Raw genomic sequence first — 18,622 nt, 5'->3', positions numbered from 1 at the left:
TTGCATTTTTCTAATAATTAGTGATGTTAAGAATCTTTTTCTAATGTTGAAGTCACTGCACATTTGAGTGACTGAGCTTTGAATAATTTTGTGGAATTATCACACAGTCTCAAAGACCAGCCAACATTAGCTAGCTAATTGGGAATTCTCTGGTTTTTGAAGTGAATGCCAAGGTAGGATATAATGTGCTTCTGCTTCAGAAACGCTGTTAGGGTAATCCTACTTTGGAAATACTCACAATCTATCTTCCAAGTTTGCTGAAAGAAATGGTCCTCAGCCTTCAGAAAAAACAGATAGGCAAGTAGATATGGTCATCATTTACTTCTTTAGTATAGAGTGTTATTAATACCTAGGAAATTTCTCAAAAGAAACCTTTACCTTTTTATTTTCCCTTTTAAGGAATGCACTAACTAAAATTAAGAAGACATTGCTGAAATGGGTGTTTCACAAATTGCTATCACAGAAAATCTGGTTACTCTTTTCCCCTTTATAACCTAATTTTCAGCTTTCCCAACTCAAGGGACACCCAACAATGAAAATACCATGTAATCCTCACCTAATATATTCCATTAAATCATCCAGGGTCATTCAGCTCTTTGGGTGTTGATATCACTATAAATCTTTTTCTGGAAACCCAATTTTTATATGAAGTATATATACATAAATTTCATAAATATTTGATGGAATAGTTTATTATTATTATTTCTTTCTAAACTTCTGCTCAGCTCTTCTGGTGATTTGTAAGGACAGGTTCATGTTAAATAACATCAGGTATTTTACTATACTATTTATAATGCATGCTTCCAAATATTTGTGGGTAATTTCTAAAATGAGTCTGAGCAGAGGATCTTTGAGAGGAAAAAGTATCATTAGTATCCCTCCTCGGCTAATTTAGCCAAGTACATTCCAGAACTCTCCCAATCAGTATATTAAGCAGATGTGGTCTTTGTCCACCTAGTATGTTGCGTTAGACCTTTCAACATTCTGCAGTCTTTTTATCACTCAGCCGCCAAGTTCCCTAGGGTAATCATAGACAGCTTGTCAATTTAATTGCAAAGAAACAGGCTTTCTTGTGACCATTCCAATTTTAGCTGCTACTTTAAATTGTACATGATAGTTCTTCCATGCTGTCTGCCCTTTAACAGTGTGGCTCTCTGCAAGCCTCTTAATGGTGATGGAAAGAAGAGGCAGGAATGAAAATCTGGCTTGCTGATAGAGCCTACAACATGCATTTTATTAAGTTGCTGCTTTCAGAAAGGATGTTTCTCCTTGAGCCCTGTATGTCACCATTACATTGCCAACACTAAATTATTTTTTTTTTCTTTTCAGTGTTCCACTTTCATGCATATTTTCCTCCTTTCTGGGTGATGGAGGATTCATAGGCCATCTGGATTCTGAAACATCTGGACACTGAATTTCTGCAGAGGAGAATCAGAGGAAAGAGACGATCAGTGGTACTGGGTGTCTCCGGAGAGATTTAAATCAACGATGATATTTTGGTTGTCTCCCTCTTGGAACATTAACACAAAACGTGAAAGGAAAAAACAACACATCACAGGAACCCAGTGTTCCAAGAATACCAAGACTATATAAGAAGGTAGGACTTTAGATAAGAATTTAAGTCAGTAACTGGATCTGTCTCTATATTTGATACAATTTCTAGAATTTTCCCCTTTTTTTCAATTGTTACACAATTTGGGGGGCTAATTTAGTTAGATATACTTGTAACACTGCTAGGTTTAGATGGGTGCACCCTTTGAACATACTTAACTTAAACGATGTATAATTAAGTTCAATAAACCTTTATTTAGTAAGTTTTATATGTAAAGTCACAGAACCATCATATTAAAAGTGCAGATATGGTCAGCTTAATAGAATGATTAGACATGAGCACCACTTGGGTAAATCAAGAAGAGTTACATTCTAAGATACACAGAAGAAAAATAGTACAAAGAGATAAACAATGTTTCCCAGGGCAGTCGAGGTTGTAAGTTTCTGGAGCCAAAAATGAAGAACCAGGCATGGCTGGGTGGCTCAGTTGTTAAGCGTCTGCCTTGGGCTCAGGTCATATTCGCAGGGTCCTGGGATTGAGTCCTCCATCAGGCTCCCTGACCAGAGGGAAATCTGCTTCTCCCTCTTCCACTCCCCCTGCTTGTGTTCCCTCTCTTGCTGTCTCTCTCTGTCAAATAAATAAACAAAATCTCTTTAAAAAAATCAAGAACCAAGAGGACAACATGTGAGTGACACAGGGTCTCAAACCTTTAAAAGGTTCAAATGCAAATGCCCTCCCACAAGCTCAGCTTTAGGTACATGTGTATGTGAATGTGTGAGGATCTGCGGCAAGTTGGAGGTTGCTCTGGAAATGTGCAGGGGACACCTCTTCTAGGCCATTGATCTTGGTGTTAACATACAGAATAGGACTGCACGGTTCCATACAGTCTAGCTAGCCGCAAGCATGGTGCTTATTCATTACCCTCAGCCTGTCCCCGCTAAGGCAGCCAGGTCCACTGCCTTTCCTGAACTTGACCTTCAAAACCAGAACAAGTGGGGTCGTTGCCCAGACTGCTCAGTGAGTCTCAAGAGCAAGCTCTTAGACCAATATTGGAGCTTCTCTTTGGTGCAAAGCCACTAGGTTTAGCTGTCGGCAAGTATGAGGAGATGTTCAGATGCTGGGATTTATGTTCCTCACTATTACAAATTTCTTTTACTATATTTTCTCTGGCAAATATTTGGCCTCTCAATAATAGATTTTCAATTGCTACAAAGTACTCTTTAAAAGACGTGAGTTTGAAGGACCTAATCTTCTACACCTTAGGGCAGATTTCCTAAACATTGTGATACTCTGCCATATTAAAAAGAAGAAAAAGTTAAAAATGTCAGTTTAAGTCGATTTCTAGGAACCCAGAACAGTTCAAAAGAAAAAAAATCTAACAGTAAAATTTTAGTAATTATTTTTTTTAATTAAGTGCAGCTACACTTAAATACAATAACTCTTTGGTATAAGGGACTACAGACACATTCTCCGGTTTCTGCCAGTCCGTTCCGTTGTGTCCTTAATTTCCTCTAACTGCATCTTCAGTGAGACCCACAATGAAGCACAATATTAGATGTTCACTTGTATGATATCAACCTTGTATGAAGAGAATGAATAAAAAATGAAGTTCTTAGCTGTGATCTATTTCAGATTAGCCATTTTCATTTATAAAACTGTTTATTTTACTTCGTCAGCTTGAAGGTCAATCCAACTTCAAATTGCATATTGCAGAATTTCAACAAAGATATGAGGCCCATCTCTGCCTCCTTTAAGACTAAAGGTGAAAAAAAAAAGGAAAAAAAAAAAAGACTAAAGGTGAAAAGCTAAGTCTTAACACAGATCTTAGGCAGAGGTTTATGAAATGTACCAGATCCCATTGATACAAGACTTGCAAAGACACTCTTCTTCAAAGTCAAGACATCAGGGCCTGGACCACAACAGTGGCGATGGCATCAGGATTAGCATGTATTAATTGTAGACATCAACCCAGAGCAAGCTGTAAGAGCAAGTTCAAGGGAATACTCCTCATACACTAAGGGAAGAGAAAACAACAAGAATCATAACAGCTATCATTTATGAAGCACTTCTATGTATCAGGGACTATTCTGTGCGTTATCTCTCTACAATAATTATTTGAGGTAGGTACTGTGGTTATCACATTTTACAGATGAAGAAGCTGAGGGACATGGAAGGTAAGAAGCTTGGCCAAGATCACATGAGTAAGTACATGAAGGAACAAGGATTCAACCCAGGCAGAAAAACACCTATTCCCATTTTCTGAGTGACAATGCTACGTGTATATGCAGTACAAAGAACACCATGAAGGACACAACTCAATATGCTCAGATATTGACGTCCACTAAAGCAAACCCAGCCCCTCCCACTTGGAGCGCATTGTCATTACTATAATTTTATATTTCATCCCATTCCGCTTGTGTGTAAGCTTCACTTGGAGACCATGTCTGTTTTGGTCACATTGTAATGTCAGTGCCTAGCATATTACCATGTCACACTGTAGCCATTAGGTATTTATTGACCAAATATTTATATTTATATTTATATTTATTGACCAAGTATTAATAAGTAGGTCTATTGGATATTTTTTGAAATGCGATTTCCTGTGAGACACTGTCCATTCCCTAAAGAGGTTTAAAATAAGGCCACATTGTCTAGTGTAAAGAACATGGGAGTCAGACATAAAAACTTAGGCTCTAGTCCAAATATTGCAATATCCCAGTGCTGTGGTCTTGGACAAACCGCTAAACCTCTGGCATCTCGATTTCATCATCTGGCCAGCAAATATAATAAAGATACATTTCTTAAGCAAGTTTTGGGCATCATACAAACTATCATTATGACAACTACAGAGTCTTCTGTAAGATGATGAAATATCTAAAAAGACAGACACAAATAAGGAAGCTAAATATTTTTTGTGGATCCTGGGAACAGAACACAGAACAGAAAGTCATAAATACTACATGCACATTTCACTGAAAAGACCTGATATCCTCAGACTTGACTTGAAATATACCTGGCTCCTTTTCTTGTAACGTATCCCATCTTGGTAATTGGTACTTACTAAAAGAAACAGCAGCCTGGGTATGCCCAGCCTGGTTAGGCCCAGATTGAAGCATTTCTTAAGTGATTTATGTTATCAAACTTCTGCCCCGTAAGGTGGGCTGGCTATTTCAAAATTTCTTAAAGTACCCCAAATTCTGTGTCCGGACCTTAATTTTGTCCAGGGCTTCTACTCAAGTAGGACTTCTCAACATTCCAATCATGCTTCCTGAAGATACTGCCTCCTCTTATATTGGCTTTTTGAGGAAGCAGTCTTTTGTCTTCAGTAAGGAAAATAGTTTTGCTTTTTTGGTTACATATTTTCCTTTTCTGAAAGGACCAAGCTGAGAAACTACCATGAGATAAAATCATAGATGCACTATTTCATAGAGAGTGAACCCAGATTTATTTTTCTTTGATGGGAATTTTAGCAATGCCCACAAAATATATGGCTTTCCTAAATCAGTCACTTACAAAAAGGAAGTATGCCTGTATTTGGCAAGCGAATTTAAAAATGGATCCTCATACTGTAAAAATTCCTTTATAAATGGAGTTAGTTACTAAAATAATTTTACTGTTTTAACCTTTTCTTACACCAATTTTAGTCCCAGCTGAAAACCATAAATTTTAAAATATTCTTTTAAAACCACATTACACTGTAACAAAAACTATGAATAATTCTATTATTAAGTATAATAATAGCTGACTTTTTTATGATTATAAGCATTAGTAATATAAAAACAGATTTTTAAAATTGCAAACACGTCTCAAAAAGTGACCTGTCCAGGAGTTCTTAACTTGTGGTCCACACATAAAAGTAAGAAAGTCTTTGAATTTGTACAGAAACAAAAATTAATGTTACATTTCCTTCCATTATAGATGTTAGGAACACAATGGTATTACCAGGACTGTGATTTTGTCACCTATAAAAATCACAAACATTTTCAAATTATAGTTACTACAAATATTTCAAAATATCATTTTATCCAACATTACATCAAAATTATGGTAGTTATTAGACAAACTACTAGAGCATGTTAACTAATGTGTTAATAAAAACAAAACATATTTCTAAATCACGTCTTAATATTTTGCTAACTGCCTTTCCATATAATTGGTCTCCTTTGTAACCCTATGTGACTTTCTTTATGCATTTAAACACTTTATTCTGAAAGGGAGTCCATAGGCTTACCAAACTGCCAAGGGGTTCTTTGGCACCAAAAAACCCCCCATTTCGATTCCCTATTTTAAAACCCCTATTTTAAAAAATCCTATATTAAATAATTTAGAGTATGTTATGGGGCTGAATTGTGTCCTGCCAAAATTCATATGCTGAAACCCTAGACCCCAATGTGACTGTATTTGCAGATGGGGCCTTTGTGGAAGTAATTAAGGTTAAATGAGGCCATAAGAGAAGAGCCCTGGTCCAAGAGCATTAACATCCTTATAAGAAGAAATACCAAAGCTCATTCATTCTCTCTGCTAGTGAAGACACAGCAAGATGGCAGCCAGTTACAAACCCGAAAGAGAGCTGGCACCAGAACCGCCCCATGCTGGCACCCTGATCTTGGACTTCCAGCCTACACAACTGTGAGAAAACAAATTTCTGTTGTTTAAGGCAATCAATCTAGAGTATTTTGTCATGGTAATCTGAGCTGACAGATACAGAGTAATATAAGCTTTATCCTTTTTGAAGACTTCCTTACTACTCCCTTGGGTTACAAACCTGGGTCCAGTTGGGGAATACACTGGACTCCATCAAGATTCAAGCCCCGGAGCCACTTTTAAAGAGAAAGTCCTAGAAGTTATTTAAATGTCATAAAAAGGAGCCAACCTATTAGATAATAATAAATAATATTTTAAATACAGCTGTCATTTGTCTCAGAAGCAGTTGGCAATTCCTGCCACTGCTCTCAGAATCTAATTCCATCAGCAACATTGTTTTCCCAAGTCCTCCGTGCTCCAGCTCCCTTCTGAGATACTCAACAGCATCTTCGCAAGCCCCTGCCTGCCCCACGGGAAACCCCACAATTCACCCAATTAGGCAGCTGGGTGTCCTGGTTGCAGGTGGCTAATTGTGAAAGGGATTTTTGTGAAGGACCCGTATTCCTACATCAGCACTATAACCTACTTCAGAAAACACACTGTACCATTTCTGGTTAACCTTAAAACAATCACATTAAAATAAAGAGGACTGTCAGTAGAGCAATTTTATAAATAGCTAAAATTAAACAGAGCAAGACTGCCAGTGCTAATGCATAAGCAAAGAACTGACTTCCTGCATTTCATTGAGAATTCCTGATAGCAAACTGCAGTATGTTTATTATACATTAATTCAACACAGCATTCAAAATGAATTTATGCCCTGGCTGAAGGGTGCGATATTGAAACTAAATATTATTTATTATCTTAATATTAGTAACCATACTAAAAAAAATTGTGTTAACAATTCAGAGTGTTTAAAAAGCTAAGGATACCATAGCTCTACTTACCAACTAACAGCTTAATTTATGCAAGTGTAGCCTATAGCTAAAAGCTTTGTATATTTGTTTCCCCATGGTATTAGTGCTCAAAATAGGACACTCTTTCAAGGGCACCTTATAAACACAGAACTATAATTTATTTGGCAAATTAAAGCTCATATAAAATGTGCACACAGAGGTACAGATTAACATATTTAATTTCAATATTACCTGCAAACCTATTTTTTCCTATACACTGTTCTAACTAGTCATATAAAAATCAAATGTGTGTATTATAAGCAATTATTTTAGTGGAAATAGAAACTGGATCTGAATTAAATATATTGTAAAAAGATCACACTTTTATGGAAGTTAATATATCCATTTGTATCTAGAAAAATGTGTTCTAGTTAAATGGCATGAGAACGTTGAGCATTCAAAACCTGATTGCGGTAAAAGTTGAGTTTTTTATGATTTAATAACACAGAATAATATGCAATCTTGGTAATATAGCAATATTTGTATTTTGATGATATTTCCAAAACCCTAGTAACCATTAGATTCATTTTTTGCAGTGGACCTTTTCCTATTAGGAATATTCACTCCCCCTACAGTTAAACATGCAAACTGTTGGTGAACATTTTATTTAGCAAACAATTCTTTTCCTACTGAGCCTGTACCAGCAACTCTTAGTGTTACAGGTACCAGGCTTCCATTGCATTAAGATGGTTGAAAAATAGATGTTGATCAAGAATTATGCCCACAAGTAAATGGAAGCTATAAGTTAAGTAACAGGACTGTGAGGCTTTCTAAAAGTTGTCATAAACTGACATAAAAGCTTCACCACGTAAGATTTTTTAAAAGAACAAAATTATATCCAAGTCACTTGACCTAGCACAGGGCATGTGAATGGGGATGATCTAAAGCCTCAGACTATAAGCTTCTCATCCTCAGGTGTTAGTTCGAACGTAAACTCCCAGAGAAAACTTCCCTAAACCACTGATCTCACATGGCTTCCCTGCCCCAGCTTGATCGTTACTGTTCCCTCCCCGCCTGGTGTGTTACTTTCATTGGACGCATCAGATTTGTTCATTTCCTTGTTTACTATTTGTTTTCCCTACTAGAGGAAATTCCATAAGGACAAGGAGCAGTCAAAAGTTTAGTGCTGCTCCTGGCACAAAGAAGGAACTCAATTACCATTTTTGAACAAAGAGAGGAAGGGAAGAAGGGAGGGAGGGAAGGAGGAAGGAAGGAGCTAATGAGATTGTTCTTTAAGACATTTCTGTAAGATTGTTTAGTATTTGGTTGTCAAGTAATCTTACTTGGTTTTTAAGGTTTGTAAGATCTTCCCTCTGATCCAGAACTAGCTATCAATTACAGTCACGAAAACATGGGGCTAAAAGAATTGTGTCCTTCTGCTTTTGTATACCTTCCCAAGCAGATGAGACTCTGCCTATCAAATTGGCAAATTTAACTGCATATTTTGTGGGAGAACCCACAGAACTCCCTGAATGATACACCGGGCGGTGCTTTTGCAGGTACCCCTCATTGCCCCAGTAACTCTTCCTACAAAACTCCCCCTGCTAACCCTCTGTGCTAACTACTAAGTCTCCTCATTCTCGCCTCCTGGAACGGTTTCCTAGTTAGGGGCAGTTACAACAAATAAGTCCAAGTAGCAAAGCACCTTAAGATTCACTGTATTTAACTTATTTTAATCATTGTCAACCTGCAGTCCATCCGGCTCCTAAAGACTTTCAGGAAAGGCAAGCCCACAAAATTTATTATCACGTATCGTCATGTCAAAACATTCTTGCTCCAACCTCTTCTCAATCCTTGGTAGAGGCTCTTTTTTTTCTTTTTGGATTCTTAAGGTAGATGGAAAACAGCTTGTCACCACTCGTTAGCCATGACCTGTTCTAACATTACAACAGAGGACAAACGGGGCCGGCCACCTGGTTGCTTCCATATCATTCATTATTTTACACGCCCGGTGTCATTCTGCTTTCCAATTTAAAAAAAGGCTTTTACAACTCTCAATCTGCAGGTCACATCTCCAGCCACACCATACCTGCTTTCTATTATTCCTGTCTAGCTTTTGTGAGGTTTTCAGTTTTTTTAAATGAAATGGCCATAAAATTAAATATTACTCACAATCCCACCTTGTTTTGGTTTCAGTCATTGTACCTGAAAAGCCTGTTTTGTCACTTTGCCATTCACTCATCCTGCTTTCTCCCTCATGTTTAACACACGTTTTAAGCAGAAACTTATGTTACACTGTCCTCTTCATTATTCACCTCTTTTCTGCTAAAGGATTTTAATTCATTGCCTTATAGTCTTTTTCTTCTTAGCATTTGCTCAGAAGTTCAAAATCCTCATGTGGCCTGCAGCCCCTTGCTCAATCCAGTCCCTACCTTCCCCTTCAACCACATTTCATGTCACCTACCCCCTGGCATACCAAGTTCTTGCCACATTTGCCCGTCCCCCCAACCCCCCACCCCCGGGCTCTGTTCCAGGTCCACCGGCCCCCATGGCCCCAGGTCGCTTGCTCATGCAACTGCTCTGCCCTGGTTCTCTTCATTCAACCTCTCTTGCTTTTTCAGGCTGACTCTTTCCTACTTCTCCTTCTAGTCTCCTTGAAAGGGCCGCATTCTGTGGGAGGTTCACCATGACCATCTTATGCCCCAGAGCCCCATGAAGTTTTCCTTCATAGTACTTGCTCGTTATTGCAATTACATAGTTATCTCACTAAGTGTGTGTTTCATGCTTGCAGCATGAAGAGAGACAGGGTCCCTGATCTTCTCATCTCTCCCTATCCTCACTGCTTTGGCAGTCTCATCCACCTCAGGGCCTTAAACACCATCATCCCGTTGATGAGTCCCAAGTGCAGACACATATATCCACTCCAGACTCATCTTCCAAACTCAAGATTCTCACATCTCATTTCCTACTTGGCTGTTGACCTAGATATACTTAAAGACAATATTAGGGGATGTCTGGGTGGCTCAGCCTTCCCTTTATTTCCATTGCTGGCAACTCCCTCCTTCCAGGTGTTTGGGCCAAAGAATGTTGGAGTTTCTCTTCACTTTTTACCCTTACCTTACCTTTCTCTTCACTTTTACGTCTTTCTCTTTTACCCTCATCCAATCTCAGGAAATCCTGTCCATTGTTCCTTCAAAATATCCTTTTCTCACTATTTCCACTGTACCTTCCTGGGTCTGAGCCACCTCAGCCCTCCCCTAGATTAGTGCCTGAGCTCCTGACTGGCCTCCCTGAGAACCTTGTCCTCTATCCTCTACCTCAACACAACAGCTGGGGGGAGATTTTCAAACTCAGGTGAGATTGTGTCACTCCTCTGCTCAAACTCCTGTCATAGCTCCACGTTTCCCTTCAAGGAAGAACCAAAGACTTCACCATGGTTTGTATTGTCTGTCTGACTTACTTAATCTCTTCCTCATTCTGCTCTAACCACATGAGCCACCTTGCAATTCCTCGAGGGGACAGGCACACCAACGCTGAGGATCTGGCCTTGACTGATCTCTCATCTTGGAAAGCTCTTCACCCAAATATCCCCATGCGTAATCCCTCACCTCCTTCCAAACTTTTCTTTTTCTTTCTCTATACTATTTATCATCTTCTAACATCCTATTTAATCTACTTGGTTTTTACGTCTGTTATTTTTTTTTGTCTGTACTCCCCACAAGGGTGTCAGTTGTGAGGTCAGAGACTTTGTTCACTGATGTATTCCAAGTAGCTGAAATATATTATGTTCTCAACTATTAGTTGAGATGAACAGAGAGGAAAGACTTAACAAATCTTTCCACTCTAAAAAATAATAGTGTGTGTGAGGATGCTCTGTGGCTTCAGTCCCCTTTGATCTTCAAATAAAGACTTCAATCTCTATTTCTTCTATGGAAGTCCCCACTGTTGTCTGTGGCAAATTTTTTTCTCAGATAATCTATTTACATATACCCATAATAAATATATAGTATTATTAATACCATAATAAAAATATAGTATTACTTTGCATGAGTTTTAAAATAATGAACAACATCATACAATGGAAAAACAAAAATCCTTTGCAACAAGTAAAGTTCTAAGTGTTAGTGAGATTATTGTTCTTGGGGTAGGGAAAAGGGGACTCTCAAAACAAGCGATGAATTACAGATTTTTGCAGTAACCCTGTACCTTGACTCCAGCATGACCCTTGAATATCCCTCTTCTGAAAATGGAGTACCCTATGAAAATAGAAATAAATGCAATTTCCTTAAGGTTAAGGCAAAGATTGAGGAAATAAAATTCACTTTTCTAAGAGATGGTCTGTTTGGTTTGCCATTCTCCGTGTGTTCCAAAGGATTCTGGTGGGATTTATATTCAATTTCTGAAAAAAATGCTGAGAGTTCTAGATTTAAACACATCACAATGGATATTTTTCTCAGTCTTCCAAACATTTAATTCTTACGGCTACTTCTAATTTCTGACCTCAGAGTAGGTGTAACATAATTCATATATATATAAATTATATTATATACAAATTATAAGATATGATTTACTTGTTTCTGAAACATTGGACTATTTTTAGACTAACTTACTGAATATTTGGTCTTTATTATCCACATATAATAATCAGATAGCACTACCTTCAACACTCTCTTGAATGAAAAACATTATCTCCTTTGAAATGCTTTTCCCTTCTGAATGCTACTTATTTACCTTAAAATTAGATTATGCCACTTTCTCTTTTAAAGACCTTCCCTGTTATTTGTTACTTTGCCAATTTTTGTGTAATTTTTGCAGTCTCCATCAATATTTTTAAATTAATTATGATTTCTAAACAAGTTAAAATAGGCCTATAATAGGTTCATTGTCATTTAACCTGATAAATCTAGCAAGTAAAATTGAAAGCTGGAGTCAATGAAGCCACACTGGGGTATCATTGCCAATTTAGCTATCAAAAGTAATCCATGATGATAGAGTTTATTACAAAGTACATTTAACACATTAATTATTAATCTACAGTGCAAAGCTTTTACCAAAAGTCTGTCCTTGATTGCTTTGTTTTCCCAAGTAGTTAGATTCTACAATTTTGTAATCTAAGACTAGTATTTGGCGCCTTGATCAAATTCCCAAAGTTCTGTAATGTCTCTTTTTATTGCCAGTAAATCCAGATGTAAGTGGCTTTTAGTGTTATGATTGAGTGTGAGTTTATTAACGTTATCTATTAAGCACACACTACACATTGCCCACGTAAGAACTTTTGGAATCATACTTGATAAATGTATCAAGAAAGTCCAAAAGGTTTAAGAACAAAACAAAGACTTTAGTATGTAAATTCAAATACTTTGTTGGCACTTAAAAAGCATCTTGGACATAGAATTCTGACTCCTTAATTATATATTAGAGCAAAGCCTCTCATCAATAAAGTTTTCTAAACTATAAGCACAAGTTCCCAAAATGGACTTTGACTGAAATTTGAGGAGAAGGAGAGAAAGGAAGCCAGTCAGAAAAATATTAGCTCCTCACATGGGAGGAGGGGTGGGAGATTAGGGGACAAATGTAAACTGAGCTGTGGGAATCACATTATTTTAGGACATTCTACACAAGAAGACTAACATAAAATTAATAGTGCCACCTCCTAGAGAGTTATCCAAAAAATAACTTTTGCAGAGGTAGGTATGTATTCTCCAACTATTGATCCTTCCATTAAAGATCCAGAAAAAGTTACCCTGTTCACATTTCCAAAACTTGACATATTTAAAAAAAAAAAAAAGAAATCATCAGTAGATGAAGTATTTAAGATGTTTTATGTCCTCCAACCTCTCCTCATATTCTTTCCTTGAATAATTTCATTTTAAAAATCAAGTTGTTCATTTATAACACTAAAAAAAAGATGGCTGTCATTACTTTCGCAGAGGTCCCAGAACAAAGGCCCAAAATGTGCATTCACTGCAAAATCAAAGCCATCTGGGGCTCTGTCTGATGGGCAGTGGGACTGCAGATCAGCCCTATCACCCCTCATCTCCCGGGATGTAGAATGTGAGCTCAGTGGAGAACAGGACAGTGTGGACAGAGGGTCAAGGAGGCACAGAGGTCAAACTAAGTGCCAACCTTAGGGAGGGGGCTTAGAGAAGAGTGTGGTCTTTGAACAGCACAGAGAAGAGCACCAGGATCATCCTCAACCTGTACCTCTTCCCTTCCCTTAGAGTCTAAAGCCAAAATCACAGGTAGAAGAACCCTGTATACAGAGTCCACAGAACAAAACCCTGTGTTATTAAAGTCTTTGTAAGAAACCACACACACACACCAAATATGCTTTGTGGCCTAGTGCCAGGGCAGATGCAGGTGAGAGGAAGATGTACCTCCACATTGACAGGGGTCAAGGATCCCCATTTGGGAGCAGGAAGAGATAATGTCATAACATCGGACTGCAGGAGATGCTTTTTCTTTACCCTAAACTCACCCAAAGACTTCCTGCAATAATCAGAAAGGATTTGGATCAGGAGGTAGAGATTAAACCAAAGTTTACTTTTTGACTCTTCTTGGGACCCTATCACCAGCCTTGACTGTGACACAGTCTCTCCTTCCCCCTTGGGACCCGATAGCGTCCTTTAGCAGGTTCTGCCTCCAGAAATTTCGTGCTCAGAGAGTGAGAAAAAGGCAGGCGAACACAGTAAATTATTTCCCTCCAAGTGTTTTCCCCCAGGTTAGATATACCAAATCAGTGAAAGTCAAGAAGAGTAATTAGCTATTTAATGGTCTTTCCCACCCATTGATCTATAAGTTCCTTACATCCTCCATTAGGGAAGCCAAATGCACTTCTTACCTGCCTCTGTGAAGCATTGCTGAGCTCAGCGCTATGGTGAGTCATTTGCTTAAAGTACAATCATAATTAAATGTTGGGGTGACCAGTTTCTAAATCTATCCCCATCATTGCTTCTCAATTTTTGAGTCTTTACAACTAATTGACAGTTTTGAGGTGAGGGATCATTCATGTAAAAAGAATAAAGATTTGTTACTTGTACTTTGTCAGCAGAACTCCCCCCACCTCCCCCCCTCCCCCCGCCAAAGTTGAAGGTCAAAATAGCCCTGGGCAGCTATAGGTGACCACTCTGGTCATCACAGGAGTAAAACAGGCCCTCTCTTTTTACTGGAAAGGAACTCAAGTGATGACAGTTGAACCAATGCCTTGCCACAAAGTACAAGGGGAGTGACAGACAGAGTGACAGACAAATTAAAGAGTAAGTTCTGTCTAGCAATTTGGGGTGACAGCACTTAAAATTTTTAGCTCTAGGATTGTTTAGGAATGACAGTGTGCAGCTGAGAAAGGCAGCCTACCCGCTATAAGAAGGAATTTGTGTGCGAACTTAGAAAAAGCAGTCCTCCAAACTGGGGGCGGGGGGGGGAGTCTTTATATATTTTTAAAGAGTCATCCATTAACCTTTTACAATCTTCCAATTATCTATGGCCACATGTCCTCATTAGCCCAATGTTCAGATCAAGACTTGCAGAGAGATTTTGTTTCACCACCCCCCTCTGGAAACATCACTAGAAATTGGATTTTGCATAATTTTGTCGTTGTCCTTTTTCCGACCAGTGAACGGTGCTATCACAAACATCAACTTCTAACCAGAAAAAGGCATCATGAGGAAGTCTCTCCTTGGTAAGGTGCTCAATGCATGTGATAACAAATCGCACCAAAATTTGCGATGTTCTCATTAGGGGTAGTGGCCACTGACGCAGTACTTGTAAACTAGAAACTGTGCTAGGGACTTTGTACATATCACGCATCTCTGACATACAGGATGGACACCTGTGAGGTGTGTGTTGGTGGGAAAGAGGAAAGGTGAAAGAAGGAAAGAAGGAAGGGGCAAGGGAGAAAATGGGAAGACAATTTCAGTATAATTTGTAACTCTTAACAGAGCATTTACTTTTTTGTAGGTCATTTTAGGAACCCAAAAAACAAGTTGTAAGCAGAGAGAAATATTCCTTTTTCCACTGGAACTTATTGAAGCAGGTCCCAGACCTGACCAGAAAGATGCCTGAATTGCCTTTTGATTTTTGCACTTATAGCCTTCGATCATGGGCAACTCTGGTGCTGACAACTAGGACTAATAGCTCAGAAGTAAAGAAGTAAACAACGCTGAGTTTTTCTCACTTCACAGAAATTCTGAAATGACTCCAGATTACCATGAGCTCCTTGCTTCCCCTCTGCTTTTTTCACTCTGAGGATTTGAAGTCAAGAGGCAACCAGCCCCTGAGGTGTAAACAACAGGAGATTACTCATTGATGGTATAAACAGAAGAGGAGTACAGAAGTTCAGGCCAGTACCCAGTTGTCATCTAAAGAGATACATCAGCTACAAAGCCTGTCCAAACGGTCATCACAAATAGGTTTCAGAATGTTTTATATGGACCTGAGCCATGTTTTTACCTTGTCCGAATACCGAAAAGATGATCTATCACAGTGAAACGAACTTTCAAATAACAATAAAAATTATTTGATTAGGAGGAAAGAACAGGGGTGGGGTGGGGAGGAAATGATTAACCTCCCCATGACTCATATAGAGCCTGAGCCACTGGGGATGAGTTGGCCACGATAGAATCTATACCACACTACAGGCTGAATTTCAACAAGTTATTTAGGATGACTTTGTGACTAAGCATGAAATTGGAATTATATTGTCTCCTGTGTCCAAGTATTATAAACATTTTTTCCTTCATTATTTCAGATTTTTTTAAATTCTTGTGCTTCTTTAGAATGAGCTCACAAAATAAATGTACTTTGTAAACTACAAAAGAAAACGTATGTCCTTTTATTTCCATCGTGTTGGAAGGATTTGGTAAGGAAGGTTAATGTGAACTATTACTTATTATGTGGCTATTATTATTATTATGACTAATTATTATTACTAACTCTAAGCTAGTCCTCCACATCCAAAACACTTTGCACCTGCAAAACAAGACATTCATTCAAATTTAATTTGTATTTCTTCCTTTGTTCTCAATCCAGTCTGATTTCAACTAGTTTTCCCTCGCCTCCTAACCCATAGCCTAAACTTTCATTTGCTGCTGGTTCCTAGAATTTGGGACTTGATATTGAAGGGAGAAAAACACCATAATTGTCTTAAGAAATGCATTTTAAAAGTATTTAATACTCATTCAAAATTTATTTTTGAAACCCTTCAGGGGCTCCTGTGTTGCACAGTTGGTTAAGCCTCTGACTTCAGCTCAGGTCATGATTTCAGTGTCCTGGGATCGAGTCCCACATCAGGCTCCTTGTTCAGTGGGGAGTCTGCTTCTTCCTCTCCCTCTGCCCTCCCCCCGCCAACTGCTTGTGTGTGCTTGAGCATGCACTCTTTCTCTATCTCTCAAATAAATAAATAAAATCTTTAAAAACAAAAACCCCTTTAAAAATTATAACTGGAAATAAACTTTCTTAACCTGAGAAATGACATCATTGTAAATCTATAGCAATCATCATATTTAACAAATTCTATAAAATTATAGAATAACTCCCATTTAAATCACAAACAAAACAAGATGCTCACTATCCTATTATCACAGCTTTTATACAATATTATCTTGGACATCTTACAATAATAAGGTAAGAAAGTAAAATAAAATGTATAAAAACCGTGGGCGCCTGGGTGGCTCAGTGGGTTAAGCCGCTGCCTTCGGCTCAGGTCATGATCTCAGGGTCCTGGGATCGAGTCCCGCATTGGGCTCTCTGCTCGGCAGGGAGCCTGCTTCCCTCTCTCTCTCTCTCTGCCTGCCTCTCTGTCTACTTGTGATCTCTCTCTGTCAAATAAATAAATAAAATCTTTAAAAAAAATGTATAAAAACCGGAAAAAACAAAATTGCCATCTCCATACAAAAGGATTATCTATAGAGTATATTCAAAATAATCTACAGACAAACTATTGAAACCAGGAACAGTGTTCAAAAAAGTGATTAGAGAAAAGTGATTTAACTAGTTGACACGTTTTTTTTTTTAATATTTTATGTATTTATTTGAGAGAGAGTGCACAAGCAGGGGGAGGGAAAGGGAGAAGGGCAGGGAAAAAAGCAGACTCCCCACTGAGCAGAAAGCCTGACCCAGGGCTGGATCAAAAGACCCTGAGGTGATGACCTGAGCCAAAGGCAGACACTTAACTGACTGAGCCACCCAAGTGACCCTAATTAGCTAATACATATTGTATTCTTACTGTGGGCCAGGCACAATTCTAGGTATTTTCCATATATTATCAACTAACAATATTAACTAATCTAATGCAATTAGATTGAGAATAACACAGTTACTATTTCCAAAGAAAACTGATGTACAGAAAGATAAAATAACTTTCTGTTATAGGTTGAATTGCATTCCCCAGAAGATATGGTGAAACCCTAACCCCTAGAACCTGTGAATATGACCTTATTGAAAATCAGATCTTTGCAGCCATAATCAATTTAAGATGACCTCGGTAGGGTGGGCCCTAATTCAATGTGACTGATGCCCTTTTAAGAAGAGGTGAATTTGGACATAGACACACACAAGAAAGAGTGCCATGTGGCAACAAAGTCAGAGATTAGAGTCATGCGGCTACAAACCAAGGAATGCCAAAGATTCCCAGCAACCAAAAGGAGCTAGGAAGAGGAAAGGAAGGAGTCCCTTACAGGTTTTGAGGGGGATCAGGAACTTGCCAAGAGTTTGATTTCAGATGTTTAGCCTCCAGAACAGTGAGACAATGAACTTCTGTTGTTGAACCACCCAGTTTGTGGTACTTCGTGAGGGCAGCCCCAGCAAACTAATAAACTCACCAAGACTTACACAGTTAGTAGTTCAATGACAAAGTTGGGACACAAGATTAGCATGTCAAAAGCAATACAGTCAACACCAGTGAAAACAAATCAGAAAATATAATGTAAAAACAGACACTATTTACAATTACATAAAATACAAGGTATCTTGAAATAAATATAATAAACAATGTTTAGGATGTAGTTGATTCTCATTATTTATAGTAATTATGTTCTATAAAATTGCCACAAACACTCAAGTAGCAAATAGTGAACCACTGCTCCTAGGGAAAATATAAGATAGGGTTCCTGAAAGTTTCTGGTCACATTTTGACTGCCTGATCAATATATAACCTGTTTCATGTGTGTTTTTGTTTTAAAAGACCTCACGTAAATATATATTGTTGATTCATTAACTCTAAACTCACAGCCAACAGCACTATGACTCATGTCTGAACAAAGCTTATATACCACATGAATTTTCTCCAAAAGGTGCACCCTAGCCTTCTTGCACTTAAGAACACTAGATAATACTTCAGTACCATGTTTGGGGTGGGAGGGACATTTTAAACAGTAAAATCACCAAAAATGGGCACAAAAGTATGAAACTGCAAAAAGGATACTCATGTTTATAATATGAGAATTAAAACAAGAAAGCAAAACATCACTTTGCCAGAACTTGGCTGGGAACATGGGTGTATCTTGGTCAACTCAAATTTTTTGCTACCCTGCACATGTTTGTGAACGACCATGAAACTAGGGTGAGTATTGACCAGGGGTCACAAATAAATTTT

At 38.2% G+C, this 18,622-nt stretch overlaps 1 long non-coding RNA gene across 3 annotated transcripts; it reads left to right on the top strand.

Moving 5' to 3' along the window:
• Positions 1-1,146: 1,146 nt before the first annotated feature.
• On the top strand, positions 1,147-16,220 carry LOC125099138 (uncharacterized). Of its 3 annotated transcripts, none has more exons than XR_007127036.1 (4): positions 1,147-1,597; positions 5,960-6,181; positions 14,645-14,710; positions 14,999-16,220. It is a non-coding gene; the product is annotated as an uncharacterized LOC125099138 (long non-coding RNA). The 3 variants fall into 3 exon arrangements; XR_007127034.1 differs by having other exon boundaries at positions 14,989-16,220; XR_007127035.1 differs by lacking the exon at positions 5,960-6,181 and having other exon boundaries at positions 14,989-16,220.
• Positions 16,221-18,622: the final 2,402 nt, after the last annotated feature.

Source organism: Lutra lutra, chromosome 4 (assembly GCF_902655055.1).
Source record: "Lutra lutra chromosome 4, mLutLut1.2, whole genome shotgun sequence".
Classification (NCBI taxonomy): domain Eukaryota; kingdom Metazoa; phylum Chordata; class Mammalia; order Carnivora; family Mustelidae; genus Lutra; species Lutra lutra.
Note: the sequence above shows the minus strand (reverse complement) of the source record. Positions and strands in the feature narration are given on the sequence as shown.